This window comes from Equus caballus, chromosome 1 (genome assembly GCF_041296265.1).
Source record: "Equus caballus isolate H_3958 breed thoroughbred chromosome 1, TB-T2T, whole genome shotgun sequence".
Taxonomy (NCBI): Eukaryota; Metazoa; Chordata; class Mammalia; order Perissodactyla; family Equidae; genus Equus; species Equus caballus.
This window is the reverse complement of record NC_091684.1, coordinates 198,514,140-198,530,418: the sequence shown is the minus strand read 5'-3', so window position 1 is coordinate 198,530,418 and position 16,279 is coordinate 198,514,140.

Genomic DNA, 16,279 nt, shown 5'->3' with positions numbered 1-16,279 from the left:
TATTAAATTTGCTCATGTGTTTATGGCCCATGTGTCTCCCACCACTTGGGCACACGTTCCTCCAGGATACAGAACTCAGCCACGTCCCCAGATGCCAGGCACGGAGCAGGTGCTCATTATATGTGTGTGGACTTAACTGTGGGAGGACAAGGCCTCCTCCCCCAGAACCCCACCCCACCCCCAACTCCAAGCCAGAAAGGCTGCATTGAGGGCACGTCCAAGGACGTGGCACTCCTGGGTCCTCAGTGGTACCTGCAGTGTCGTGGTGATGGGAGCCCACAGCTCTGTCTGCAGCAGCCTCGGCTTGGATCCTGACGCTCACACTTGGGTGCAGTTTCAAGGAGTCTGACAACCGCCAGGTTCAAATTCCCGCTCTGGCTCTTGCTAGCTGGGGGATCCCAGCTAGTTATTTAATGCCTCCACGTCAGTTTCCTTTTCCTCACAAAGGGGCACACAGCGCCCATCCTGCAGACTTGTGAAGGTTCACTGAGTTAGTGAGCGTGCCGGGCTGAGCCTGCACGAGGTGGGCTCCCAGCGCAGCGAAGCTCTGATGTCATCACTGATGGAGGGTAACTTATGCTTGTGCCACTAGTCCCTCTCCGTGGGATCCCCACTAATCGATTATGTCATTCTTTCTTTAAAAAAAAAGTGGCCTCTCACCCTTCAAACAAGCGCCCTCACCTAGATAGTCACTACCAGTCAGTCCTTCAGACGCAGCCCTCCGTGCTCGGGAAGCTCCTAACACACAGTCAAGCAGGATTATTAACACCGAGCTTGATGTGCAAAGTAAATTGGCAGTCAATTTTGCCTCTGGACAAGCGGCGAGTTCAGCAGGGTGTGTCCAGGGACGAACCCACAGCCTGGAAAAGAGGAAGCGGGGAGAGAACCTGCTCTCGGGAGATGAGGGCACAGGCGACGGTCCCGCCTCCCCCCGTAGTGTTGGCTCCTGAGAGGTCACCGTGTCAAGACTACTGGGAGGTGTGGTGAGCAGTGCTCCCATGTGCTCTCTGATACATTCCTGAGATGAAAGAGCTCTTATGGAAATCGGGAGCTCACCAGGAAGACCTGCCCTCGTGACTGCCCCCTTTGAACTCATTAAACATTCTGAGGGCCTCCTAACAATTTCCGGATCCCAATCAACATCAACAGAGGACTATAATCTTTAGCAACTTGTTTTGGAATGATGGAGAATGTAGCAGTGACAGATTGTTAAGGAGATTTTCCAAGAGCTGAGGAGCTTGTGGGCTTGGATGGATAGAATCAAAACATGAAGACGCTAGAAAGATGAAATAACGGAAATAAAAATAGAGGGGCCTGCCCTGTGATGTAGTGCTAAAGTCCAGCACACTCCACTCCAGTGGCCCAGGTTCACAGGTTTGGATCCTGGGTGTGGACCTACACCACTCATCAGCAGCCATGCTGTGGCGGGTGTCCCACATACAAAATACAGGAAGACTGGCACAGCTGTTAGCTCAGGGCTAATCTTCCTCAAGCAAAAAAAGAGGAAGATTGGCAACAGATGTTAGCTCAGAGCAAATCTTCCTCACCAAAGAAAAAGAAAAAGAAAGTGACACTGTGTTTACTTTACTTCCCTAAGTCAGGCCCCACCCAAAACAGCAGACTACAAGATGCCAGCTTTCCAGCATCTCCAGGCTCCCTTTCCTGTTCCCGCTTTTGGTGGTTTTTCTTCATTGTCTAAAGGACCCAGTGTCCCAACTTTCTCTTACAGTTTCATCATCAAAATCTTCCTGCAGGAAATTAGTTGCAGAAAAACTAGTTCATGCCAGAGTGGAAATGACTAGTGGCTTAATATTTCCTCTTAGAGGCAATGCACAGGCTCCATGGCTAAAAGTCTTATGGGCTGAATTGTGTCCCCCCAGATTCATATGTTGCAGTCCTAACCCCAGTAACTCAGAACGTGGCTGCATGTGGAGGTGGGGTCCCTGAAGAAGTGACTGAAGTCAGGTGAAGTCATTGGGGCTTTAGCAATACAACTGATGTAAGAAGAGGAGACGGGACACAGACGGGCACAGAGGGAAGACGACGTGACGACACAGGGAGAAGGTGGCCGTGTACAAGCCAAGGAGAGAGGCCTTGATTGAAACCAACCCTGTGACGATTTGATCTTGGACTTCTGGCTTCCAGAACCGTGGGGAAATGAATTTCTGTGGTTTAAGCCCCCGGTCTGCGGTGTGTTGTTTCGGCAGCCTGGGCTTTGGAGCAAACTGTGTCAGAATCTCAGCTCTTCCATCTGGTGACTCAGCCCTCAGGCAGTTAACTCCTTGAGCTTCTATTCTCGACCACAGATGGAGATGACAGTGCCTTCCTTGTGGGTGGCTGTGAGGACTAAATGCGACAATGTGCATTTCGGTGAGCACAGGGCCTGTGGGCACCTGGCACCTGGCACTCCGTAAAGTACTATTATTACTATCTCACTAAGATTTTAACTGGAGGCGGAGGGCTGAGGTCAGCAGCCCTTACCAGCACTTGCCTTCACACAGTGGGTCCTCAATATAATGTCTATGACCGGATCACATGGCATTGGTGGCTTCTCACTCCTGAGGGCCCTTAATTCCCACACAGGTGGCATCAGAAGCTGCAGGTGTTGCCTCAGTCCCCAAAATATAGACCAGAATTGTGGGAAAGCAGAAGCAGAAGCCATCCTGCAATAAAGGAGGCAGAGAAGAATCCGCACCAACAGATGAAATAAATTCTAAACTTATAGAACTGTGAGTGACTGTGGTTCAGCAAATAGTTTATTAAACCTCTGACACTAACGCGGAAGCAACCTGTGTCTAGTTAACGTTCCGGGACAGCCTCTCGAACACAGGCCCTCAGGCAAATGTCTCGACCTGGAGAACAGTTATCTCATCGCTGTGGTTTCAGGTCAGGCATGTTAAATTTCAATTACACATTCTGAATTTTGGCTTTTAAATTATTTTTAGCTTCAATGGTTTCTCTAACAGTCCAAGCTTCTGACAGGGGAAGAGAAGACGTCACTGAAACTTATGCCATTTCTCCTTCCACACAGTTTTACAAAAAGGCTATGGAGCAGATGGCGACGCTGTTTACCCACGAGGCATCCTACACAGTCAGTATCAATATATTGTGTCACCTGCGTCCCACCAGGAAGTGCGGACAGAGCCGCTTTGGACCTCTGGGTTCTGGGATTTTAGAGTGAGCATGTTAGCATCCACTGCATGTTTTAAGGCTCCTCCCGTGCTTTTATCAGTAAACGGAAGCAAAGCTGAGATTGAACCAGCTAGGCGTATAACACCAACATATAAAGCCACATGCAGCCTGCCTCTGAGTCCTGTGCCAACTGTGCACAGTCCACCCCTGGCCCTGCCTTCTGAGCCCTGTCCCCACTGTGCACAGTCCACCCCTGGCTGTTCCTTCTGAGCCCTGTCCCCACTGTCAACAGTCCACCCCTGGCCGTTCCTTCTGAGTCCTGTCCCCACTGTGCACAGTCCACCCCTGGCTGTTCCTTCTGAGCCCTGTCCCCACTATGCACAGTCCACCCCTGGCCGTTCCTTCTGAGCCCTGTCCCCACTGTCAACAGTCCACCCCTGGCCGTTCCTTCTGAGCCCTGTGCCCACTGTGCACAGTCCACCCCTGGCCCTGCCTCTGAGCCTTGTCCCCACTGTGCACAGTCCACCCCTGGCCCTACCTTCTGAGCCCTGTCCCCACTGTGCACAGTCCACCCCTGGCCATTCCTTCTGAGTCCTGTCCCCACTGTGCACAGTCCACCCCTGGCCGTTCCTTCTGAGCCCTGTCCCCACTGTGCACAGTCCACCCCTGGCCGTTCCTTCTGAGCCCTGTCCCCACTGTCAACAGTCCACCCCTGGCCGTTCCTTCTGAGCCCTGTCCCCACTGTGCACAGTCCACCCCTGGCCGTTCCTTCTGAGCCCTGTCCCCACTGTGCACAGTCCACCCCTGGCCCTGCCTTCTGAGCCCTGTCCCCACTGTGCACAGTCCACCCCTGGCCGTTCCTTCTGAGCCCTGTCCCCACTGTGCACAGTCCACCCCTGGCCCTGCCTTCTGAGCCCTGTCCCCACTGTGCACAGTCCACCCCTGGCCGTTCCTTCTGAGTCCTGTCCCCACTGTGCACAGTCCACCCCTGGCCCTGCCTTCTGAGCCCTGTCCCCACTGTGCACAGTCCACCCCTGGCCGTTCCTTCTGAGTCCTGTCCCCACTGTGCACAGTCCACCCCTGGCCGTTCCTTCTGAGCCCTGTCCCCACTGTCAACAGTCCACCCCTGGCCGTTCCTTCTGAGCCCTGTCCCCACTGTGCACAGTCCACCCCTGGCCGTTCCTTCTGAGCCCTGTCCCCACTGTGCACAGTCCACCCCTGGCCCTTCCTTCTCAGCAGCAATGAGCTGCCCCCTGTTTGTCTCTCTCCTCCAGCTCTGGCATGAGACATCGCCATCACTGATCTGGAGTCCGTAATGTCACCCATCCTGCAGATGTGTGTTGTTCTATGCACCTTGTTCCCCTTGCTGGGTCCACTCCTCTACCCTCTGGTACCCAAAGCCCACTACACTCGCCTTCTCAATTACCTATAATCTCCCATCTATTTCCCTATGCAATGCAGCTGATCACTTTGTGCAACAGACTCAAGAAATCCTGAGCAGAGAGGCTGAGCGGAGGGAAGGGCTGGGCCCCCTTTCCCGTCAGGCCTCTGGGCGTTCTGGAGCATGGCTGTTAAGAGTGTATCATTAGTCTGCCAATTCATCACCTCCCAAAATTCAGAACTGACCCCAAAGGAATACACATTAAAATCTTTGGAGGAATAGCCTAACAAAAGAAAAATGAAGGTTTGATAGTCTAGACTTCTGTTATAGTTGATTTCCTCTTCAAGAAGAATGTAGTCAAGAGAACTTCCTTTGAACTGAAGTGAAATTCTCTGTTGTGAATGGTCATTGACATGAGCCTTTGCAGAAAACCATTTCTCAACATCTCAAGCAAAGAGGAAGATTGGCCACAGATGTCAGCTCAGGGCCAGTCTTCCTCACACACACACACAAAGACATTAAAAGCAGCAAATGTAATGCAATGCTCCCCATAAGCACTTAGTAGATACTCATTGACCAAGAGACAAGATGCCAAAATGTGACGAGTCTGCACCCTCAGAGACGTGGTCCCCACCCACAGACACCTCCGATGCAAGGCTTCATCAGCCCTGCAGAGGGTGATGGGGACACCTGCATGGGGGGGGGTGTCATTTACAAGGGAAAGAATCTTTTGTCTTTAGCGATGGTAACATCAGTTGAACAGATTTCTCTCTTTTCAGGGAAAATCTCCAAACTAAGCAAATTCTCACCTATTGTTTGGTGGAGAACTCTGCCTTGTCAGCATTAACTGGAACGTACGTACTTCCAATGGGATGTTCGACATTCTGTTTAATAACATCTTGGGTGTATCTCTGTCCGTGGTAGAAGTAGAAGAAAATTGTTACCTAAGTTTAGCCCTAGACTGTGCTGCCTTCAAGTGTTGTTTATTCTAATAATTTTCAAAAACCGAGTGAGCCAGGCTTTCGAAAATGTGCCGCCAACTATTTGGACTGTCTAGACCTGGGAACGGAAACTCTGACTGATGCAGATTCACTCCTGAAGGGACAAGAAAGGACGGCCCGCTGCCGGTTATCTTGGAACAGCAATGGAGGTGGGTCTTGTGATGAGAATGGGGAAAGAACTCTTCCTTTCTCTAGGGCCAGAGGTTGGACCAGCTGTCGAGGGTGTGGTGGTGGTTGGAGATTTTAATTTTTGAGATTGAACCAACCTCTGCTACTCAGAGGCCTACCCAGCCACGGGCCTAAGAGTAGCCACTTTTGGTGGCATGTCTAAGCTACCCTCAAAGGTCAGTCGGCCTACACAAGGCAAAGCCTCACTGGGTCTTCTTTGTCACTTGCCACTGTTATCCTGAATCTAAAAATAGAATGAAATTTCTTATTCACTTTTGTATCCCTAGCATCTAGCATAGCTCTTGGCACGGTTTTATTGAATTTTCATAAAATTCTATGGAATTATCAGTATAGGAATCTTATCTATATTGAATAAAGGGAGCTACCCTTAAGGACCTATTTCTGACTTGAGCTGTACCTATGGAAAACATCTAGCTCTAGGGGCCTGCTTTCGTTTTTGTTAAACTGAGCTGGTTGTTCAGGTTGTTAGAAACAGGTGGACTTGCTGGCGTTCCATGACAGCCTCAGAGGAGAGAATCGAGATTCACCCGTCCTTCTGTGTCAACTCCTCTTCTCTCAGGAAGGCTTTGGCTGGACCAGCAAACAAGAGAGAAGTCTGTGCTATTTGAGTCACCTGAATAAATATTACGTGGCCTTGCCTCAGCTTTGCAGTCAAAGAGATGGAGTACCCAAAAAAGTAAAAGGACTTCAATTCTTGGTTCCAAATTGCTTATTTTTTAAAACAATGAACACATACTATTTTTTTTTCACTAAAAAATATGTTGTTAAACTCCATTTTTCCTGTCTAGACTGTGGAGAATATCAGAGTTTCATAAGTTACCAAGGAGTTATTTCATGTCTTTCAGAGGATGCTAAGACTTGTGGACGTGTTTCTGCCCTTTTGGAAAAAGTCCAGCTGCCTCCTCCATCCATATATTCTTGTGTCCTAGACACAAAAACAGGAACTCAGGATTGACTCCCTTTTACTGCAAATTACGTCTTCAAAAGCCCCAGACTTCAACTTCCCTCCTTACTATGTCCCTACTAACTGGCTCTTTCTTCTGGAATCCTCCCCACAAAGGTTCCACAACCTCACCCCCACATGCCGCCCTCCTCTGACCCCACGACTCTCTGGAACCCTTCCTGGCACTTACGGTCTCCGCTGTGATCAGGAGCGACTTTTGTCTTGTTCTCCAGTAAAACATGAGCTCGGAGAGAGCAGAGATGTCTTTCTCAAGTCTCTCATAATCAACAAATGAGCAATAAATATTTTTAATTGATTGCTATTCTTTAAAATTAAGCCCATAATTATCTCTACTCAGATTATTTTAACTGCCATTTTAGAAAACAAGCTATTTCCAAAACAACAAAGAAAAATGCCATTCAGATAAAAGCCCCATATTACAGTCAATTTGAATCTGTAAGAATATGAAAGAGGATTTTCATTCAACCCATAAATGATTATTTGTCATCTGCGCTGCACAAGGAATTATTCCAGGAGAATTGGAGATTGCAGTGAAGAACCAAATGGGCATTCAGCACTTTGAAGTGTTGTAAAATGATAGCTAATCAATTAAGAGGTGATTGTAAGCAATTCCAAGAGATTTTAATCATGGATTTAGGGCATGGAAAACGATCTTGCTCATTCAGGCTCTCATCCAGAGTAGGTCAGGTAAACGGAAAAAGCTAGGGCTCAAAAACCAGCGATAAATGAAACTACCCCGAGTCAGCATCAAGGCATTCTGTTACAGCCTTGGAAATTTAGGACCCGCAAGGTGCAGGCCCTGCTCAAGATCATATAGCTCATGCAGTCCTCAGAAATCTACCTTTAGAACTGTCATCTGTGCTTTCCCTCTTCAGGGAGCAGTCAGGTTGAAAGAATCAGTCCGTTCAAGACTTCAAGTCCAAGATCTTTGCAGATTCTCTTCCCTTGTTCTTTCCCTCACCAACAATAAAAAATATGAATAATAACTTCATTCTTGCTTTTCTGCCAGCTCAGTGTAGAGGAAAGAGAATTGGACCAGATATCAGAAGTCCTGGCTCTGATCCTTACTTTGTAACCTTGGAGAAGTCACTAGGTTTCTTGAAGTCCCAGTTTTTGCACCTGTAAAATTAAGATGCCTGCCTTAACTACCTTGCAGAGTTTTAACAAATTAGATAATGAATATGAACCTCTTCCGTTAATTATACAGTTCCGAGCGAACACAGGCTCTTTTGTTATATATTCTGTGATCTCCTGAAAGGTTTTTAAAGATTAAAAGAAAAAATTATATTATGTGGGCTGGAAATACAAATAAACTAAATTCAATTTAAAAATGGAAGATAACAATGTCAGAAAGATAACAGAATAGAAAGCTCCAGCTCTCCTCCCCACATGGAGACGCTGGTTACCAACAACACATGGATCAGAATGCCTCTGTGAGACCCCAGAAGCTAGCCGAGAAGGGGCAGGAGCCCAAGTGTGTACAAAGCCGAGAACAGCTGCATTGAGACAGGTGAGGAACGCATCGGGCTCCATCTGCAATTGCCCCTCACCTCAGCTGGCAGCTTAGCACCATCAGGAGAAAACGCCCAACTCGTGGCCTCTCCCTCAGGAGGGAAAGAAGAGAAGAAGGGAATGTGTTCAACATTCCAGCTTCTCGGGGGCTGCCCTGGGACTGGTTTCTGTCTCCCTGGATTTGGACTGCTGATGGAGAGGCTTACTTAAATGGCTGGGGGCCACGGAGAACGACGAGAGCTCCAGAGAACCTGCAGTACCACAGACAAACTCCAGAAGGAGCAAGCGATCACAAGCTCCTGAAAACAGACCAGCAAACCCCTCTAATTGTGGAGTTACCCGCACAAGCCTGGCGAAGACACAGCCCCAGAAGGTTTGAGAGGTCCCCGAATCCTGGCCAGTGTGATTGGTGAAGGTCTCCCGCTGTACCAAACTGCTCCATAAAGACTAGACGAGGTAGCTGCTATTTCAAATATCCAACTCACAGGAAAAAAAAAAAAATTACAAGGCGTACAAAGAAACGGGGAAAACGGCGAAATGAAGGAACAAAATAAATCTCCAAAAACTGGCCCTAAAGAAACAGAGGTCTACAAATTACCCGACAAAGAATTCAAAACAGGTGTCTTAAGAAGTTCATTGTGCTTGGATACACAGACAACTAAATGAAATCAGGAAAATGATGCGTGAGCAAAATGAGAACATCGACAAAGAGACGGAAACTAAAAAAGAACCAATTGGAAATGCTGGAGTGAAATTAGGTAACATAGAAGGCAGAATGGGCAGGACACCACTGAAAATGGAGGAACGGATGCCACCGTCGTGAAACGAAGCTTCCCTTCATGCCTGCTTGTGCACACAAAATGGAAATCTTGGCTTGGATTCCCCCAAGAAGCAGACCCGGACATGAATTTAAGTGGAAGTATCTCACTGGGGGGATCTTGCTAAGGAACCCCGTTAAGGAAGTGAAGTGAGAAAAGACAGGAAGGCAGCCAACAAGGGAAGAGTTACTACCCCCGTTTCGGCAACTTGAGCTGATCACTGGGAAACTGGGAGACTGTGGAACATGCCTCAAAATTCTCTCAGCCAAGAGGTGTTAGGAACTTGGGTGTTTATCCACCAAAACCTCCCCCACCCAGCATTACTGGGGCATGAACTCCCCAGCACCTGGCCTGCCCTGTGTCTTGGCTGAGCACGCTTCCTCGGCTAGAGGAATGCCTCAAACACTCCCAGGTCTTTGTGCCAGGCAGCCTTCGACATGAAGACGTACAAGGTAAGGCCAGGTGGGCAGGGAACCAACAGCATCTGCCACAGTGCAGATCTGAATCTGGAAGTGATTAAAATGACTAACCAAATCCTTTGATTTTGGTATTTTAATTGCAAGGAAAAAGAAAACTCTGAAGCTAACCAAGGAAAGTTAAATTTATTGTAGATACCAATAGGTTCACAGGCATACGAGTAGAGAAACCGCAGTAGCGCCAGGCCTGTGGGAACTGTAACGGATAAGCCGTCAAGAAGCAACACGGTTGCCTTGTTTCTCAAGGGCCGTCCTTGCGACTTGTCTCTTGCGTTCATCTCGCTTTCTTTCTGTATTAGGTTAGGCTCTGCTCTGTCACAGTAACACGCGACCCTCATGTCTCTGGCTTAACATGACACGTTAATTTCTCCTCGGTTGTTCTCCAGGCAGTGAATCAACAATTCTGATAGCTGTTTTCTGCATGGAGATTCAGTGATCCAGGCAGCTTTGATCTTACAGTTCAACAAAATCTCAACACATTTTCCATAACATTGTGTGAGAGCTTTCAACTGCCTCTGTCTGGGATTGTCACACATCACTTCTGCACACATTTCTTTGGCCAGAACTGGTCAAAGTCTTGCCTAACAACAAGGAGTTGGGATGGGGAGTCTCCCACAGGCTCAGGAAGGACAGGAGACCTAGGTGTTGCTAGGCACGGGTCACACCTACCACACCAGACACGATCCCGAAGCTTTCGCTTCCGTATACCCATGCTGGCTAATTTGGCCTCTAGTATACCACACGGACTTTCTGCTTAGTCCCCCACTAATGTACTCATCCTTTCAGTTTTCCAATTTCAAAATCCTAATAGAAGAATTCCTATACTCAGTGTCTTCTAGCATTAACAAAAGTAGTAACGGCTAAATTTAAAAGAAATTGAGGTGTGAATGACTTCTGACTTTGAGACTTAGTAGAGAAGAGCCTGGGGCATTTACTGAAGGCCTAAAGAAAAAAGATCCTGCCAGCAAGTTAATTTTTCATGCAAGTTATCTTCTTCTCAAAGGCAGGGAAAAAATATTTGAACGCTTAAAGAATGCATAAGAACCGAGTAAATCCTCATATAAAGTCGGATTAACACTATAATAGCATATGTAAAGTAGTATTCCAAAATAGAAGATGAGAACCATAAGACATGCTTCCAAATTCTCGTACAATATACAAGAACAAAGATCAGACAGGAGAAGAACTGCTCACACTCCTTCAGAAATCAGTTCAAAATTCTTCTCAAAGGAATTTATTAGATGTTTTTCAAATTATAACACTTTACAACACTTATTATAAAAAATGAAACAACCTAGTACAAAGGTGTATAAAGACCAAGCCAATCATCTTTCTCTTTGCTCCTTTCCCAGCGCGGAAGCAGTGCTGATGACATGGTATTCTGACTCCCTTTCTCCTTGTTCACAAATAGAAGTTCAAGTGAATAAATAAGTATCTAGGGGTGTGTGGGTTGGTTGATTGCTTTTTAACAAAAAGGAATCATAATATACACATTAGCCTTCAACTTGCTCTTTTTCATTTGATAGGATATTAGGATAACCCTATATGTCAGTATCAGTACATCTAGGTGGTTTTTCTTTAAAAGCGTGTGTGTGTGTGTATAAAACACATAAGACACATAAACTTAGTCTACATAAGTGGCATAGCCTGTGTGCTGGGAAAGTAGAATTGGTACATTTTGAATGACGCCCGCACTCCCCTCCTTCTCCGCCTGTAACCCCTCCCTGCCCTCACCAGGAGACCATGCTGTAGCTGGTGTGCATGCTCTAACACATCTCTACACGTTCATAAAACCACACGCAAACGTATTTACCCAAACGTGTTTTGAGCAGGGGTCATTGTCAACCAGCCAAAATCAAAATCATCTGTGTACACTCCTGTGTATCTTCCTTTTCTGAATCAGCAATACTTGATGGAAATCCCTCTAAATCAAACACTAGCCAGTTCATTCTTTTTTAACGGCTTCATCATATTCCGTGGTATGGATGCAACATAATACACTGTCAATGAAAGTTTGGGGTTTTTTCCTACTTTGCAGACAATCTGAACATCTTTTTACAAGTATTCTTACATATTGAGGCTTTTTATAACATAGTTTCCTAGCAGTGGGATTGGTGAATTAACCTGTTTAAGCTTGTTAGATGTTTGTTTTTAATAGACGTTTCCATATGGCTTCCATAGAATCTTTACCTACAATTAATTGACCATAGATTCTATTTTTAGATTATTTCTGTCTTATTGATCTATGTGTATATTCTTAAGCCACAAACACATGTTAATTACTATAGCTTCATTGTAAGTCTTAAAATCATTTAGGATAAATCTTTCAAGTAGGATCTTTTTCAAAATACTTTTGGCTGTTCTAGCTTCTTTACCTCTTCAAGTTTCTACTCTCCCCTGAAAAAGCCTTCTGAAAATTTGGATTAAAATTGCATCAACTCTATAGATCAATTTAGGGGAAATTGCCATCTTAACAATGTTGAGTCTACCAATCTGTGAACACGGCATATCTCATTATTTGTTAAAGTTGCCTTTACTTTCTCTCTGGAATGTTTTGTAGTTGTCCATGTATAGATCTTGCGCATATCTCGTTATTTCAACTTCAGGTTTTGTGATGCTGTTGTAAGTGGTACAGTTTTTAATGTCGATTGCTAACTGTGCATTGCTGCTGTATGCAGGTACAATTGATTTTCGTACATTCAGTGAGTTCACCCTGTACATGCACACATTTTGCAAATCCCCATGCAGATGCTGGAACTCTTTCTCTCTCTAGCTCTTTTCTCTCTGCAGATTCTAGCTTCCTTGACCTTCCCAAGCTGGGCTTCATTTGGGTTCCTCCGCCCTGTACCACAGTCTGGTAATTACCACCAGGTAGAAAGCCTGGATAAAGGCAGGGCCCACCTCTGCGTTTGCCTTCTCCCAGGAATCTCTGCCCTCGGCTGCCTGTGACCCAGTGTCTGACAATAGTTTCCTATAGTTAATCCTGCTTTTAAGTCATTTGTGGGAGGAGGATTCTTCCCATATGGCCAAAAGAGGGAATTCTGCCCCTTTCATTGTTCACGTAATAAATTGTGTTGATAGTTTTCCTGACGCTTAATCATACTTAGATTCCTGGAAAAATCCCTACCTGGTCGTCGTTTATTAATCTTTTCTTACAGTGCTGAAATCCATTAGCTAATATCCTGTTTGGCATTTCTGCCTCTGTTACTTACATGGTCCTGGCATATAGTTTTTTGGCTTATTGCATTCCTTGTTAACTATATTATCATATTTTGTTATTAAAGTTATGATGGCTTTATAAAGTGGACTGGGGAACATTCTATATTTTTCTTTAATTTAGATTATTTCAATAGCATTAAAATTACTTGTTCTTAAAAAGTTTACTAGAACTCATCTGTGCAACCATCCTATCCTTTTTAGTGATAAATGTGAAGTTACCTTTCAAATCTCTTTTATGGAGGTTGGTCTATTCAAGCTTCCTACTTTGAGAGCATTTGAGCAATACTTTTTGAGGATTCTTTTCTTTTAATTCTTGCAATGTCATTCCATACAAAAGCAATAGAAACATAACAGTCTTAACAAAAAGTTTACAAATTAATATTTGAACAGAAAACCTGTACACATTATCATTTACAGCAATTTTACATGGTAGATTAACTGATGGTTAAAAAATGTTCTTTCTAAATCCCTCCGCTGCCTGAACTCTTGGAATATCGTAGGGAGAAAGCCTACCTGGCACTGTTTACAAGTACCAAATTAAGACCATCATAACTTACACAAAATCCATTAATTTAACAGCTCAATTCAATATCTTCAACCATTCAGTGCTCTGCATGAGGCAAAAATCCCACCTTGACATGTTGACAAAAAACAAAAATTAAGTTTCCATAAAAATATTAAAGGTATCCAATTCTGAAAATACTCAGATACCAGTAAAGAGAGCTGATGCCACCCTGGCGCTGCATTTGAGGGATTAATTCAGTTAATATATATTTTGCCAGGAAAGTATCCATTTCCTTTAGGCTTTAAAATTTGTTGCCAGAGAGTCTCACATAGTATTTTCCCAATGTTTACTAACTGTGAGTTCTATTGCACTTTCCATTATTTTAATATTAATAGTTACATTTCCTTTCTCAGGCCTCATAATGCACGTATTTCCTATTATGTGAAAAAGAAAAGATACTAAGTAATCCTTCCAACCAAAGTATTCTTTTTCTCACCTTCCTTTCCCATTTCTTCTCTCTCCCCAGTAATATCAAGTCCTCAGAATACTTTTACTTTCCCACTAGCTCCTTGCTCATCTCGAGGACTCTGTTAAGATTTATTTGTTATTTAGCTTAAAATCGTTTCTCAAGTGTTTTTCTCAGATGTTCTATGTTCTCCAAATTCTTGCAAATATCTTTCTTTAACCTGACAATCAAGTGATATCTTGCTGGCTATAAACTATTTAGGATGCCTTCTTTTACTTTTAGGAGGCTGTAGATTTTATCTCACATGCTTCATGCCTTCAAGGCTGCAGAAAGGAGTCCAATGCCATCTGATTCTTTTTTCTTTATAATTAAGTTGTTCTTTCTGCCTGGGAGATTGTAAGACGCTATTTTTTCCTTGGAGTTCAAGAATTGTATCTGTATATGCCAGAGTTTTTTTCATCAATGTTGTCTATAAAAATTCTAAAATCCTTTCAATCTGTAATCTCATATCCTTCTTTGATTCAGGAAAATTATTTTTCTCAACTGTAATTTTTCCTCCATGTGTGCCTTTTCCTCCTTCTGGGATTTCTATTATTCACAATTCTCTGGATTTATCCTCCAACTCCCTTACCTTAATACAAGATTCCTTAAACCTCTGTCTTCCCAGATTCTCCTGTCTACCCTTCCCAGAGGATTGGTGATATATTACTTGTCGTTAGAAATACTGTAGAATTTGAATAAGGCCATCTACCAGTAGTACTAACTGGGCAAAACTGTCTTAATTTACTACAATAATTGCACAATAGAAGACAAAAGAATATCAACAATAAATAAATATGGAAGTTGTGAAAGGATAGCGCAAACATTACAAGTATAAAGTTAAATATTAATGGGCTAAATTACCCCATAAAAAGAACTTCTTTTGAAATAGAACATCACACCCATCACTTTCCAAATAATCCAATTTTTACAAACCACATTGAGCAATATCCTTAATCGCAAAGTAAATACGGAATATTGTTATCTACGTGTCAGAGAATCTTAAAGAGCCAGAGCCTAAAATCAGCTCCTTTCATTGTTTTTTTTCCCTTACAACTCAGGATTGATGGCTCCAGGAGAGAATGTAGGGGGAAGAGAATTCTTTCTTCTCTGGGTGTTCATTCTTTAGAATCAGAGAGACTGTTGTGTTCATAAGCAAGCATTGTAGTCAAAACTAAATAGGAAAGCACCTAACCTTTTTACTGGAAAACATTTGACTTAAAGAATGGAAAAGCTGCTAGTACATTTTAAATTTGCTCAACTCGTTGCTCAAGAACCTCCTTTGGTGAACAGTTTAGTGAGTTTCGGATGATAATCGGACACTTCACCCCAAATAGAACATGTGCAGTCACCCCAGAAATTATGGAAGTCCAGGGCCATCACTCTGCGTGCTTCTGGGCGTGGGCTGATCACCAGCTGGAGAGGGAAGACATTCCCTGTAGTATTTCTATAGCATCATCAGTTACATTCAGATTTTTATTGCCCTTTAAACACAACTCACTGAGGGGGCTTTAAAGTACATTATGGCCAAATAGTGCAACATGAGGTGAAAATCTTCAAAGGCTTACAACAGTACTTCAGACAAATGAACTCAAGAAAAACAATAAACTCAGGGAAGGTGAGCAGAATAGCGCAGAAGTTAAAGATCATCTGGGGTGTTTACCACACATGGAGCCTGACAGAGAACAGAACTCAGCATTTGTTGAGTGAATGAATGAACCAACAAAGAAGCAAACTTGCCTGTCCTGGGTTCAAATCGCAGCCTCACCAACATTGGACCTTGAGTACTTTGCTCGTCCTCAGTTTACCCATCTTTACAAAGGAGATAAGTGCACCCATCTCTTCTCATTGGTACAGGGACTGAACCAGGTAATGCTCGTAAATAAATAAACCACTGGCTGGGACAGAGTGCACGCTCACGTGACAGCCATTTTAAGAGCTCTCCCAGGATTGATTTAGCTAATTCCCCACCATGCAGATCTAACAGCTAAAGCATCTCAATGTCTGCGTACTAGCTATCTCATAAATCTGTATTCTCTTGCATCTCTGCGAAACCAACAGTTACACCACAGACATCCCTAAGACTGTCCTTTACTTTGAACTAAGTCTAAGTTTTCTGCTAATAAGCAGACCTCTTAGATGGTATCCTCCTCTGTTTCGGCTGCTAAAACAAATATCACAGGCTGGGGGCCTTATATACAATAGAAATATATTTCTAATCGTTCCAGAGGTGGGGAAGTCAAGATCAAGGTGCCGGCAGATTTGGTGTCTGGTGAGAGCCCACTTCCTGGTTCATAGATGGCAGTCTTCCCGCTGTGTCCTCGCATGGTGGCAGGGGCAAGAGAGCTCCCTGGGGTCTTTTATAAGAGCGCTAATTGCCCTCACGACCTAACCACCTCCCCAAACCCCACTTCCTAAGACCATCATCTTGGGGGTTAGGATTTCACTATATTGTGGAAATTAATGATAGAAACCTTGACTAAACTGGAATCCGCAAGGCCTGCAGGGGGAGCTCTCACCCCATCACACATTGTCGATTACTCCAAACAGGGAGAGACAAACACTTGCATCCTGGAC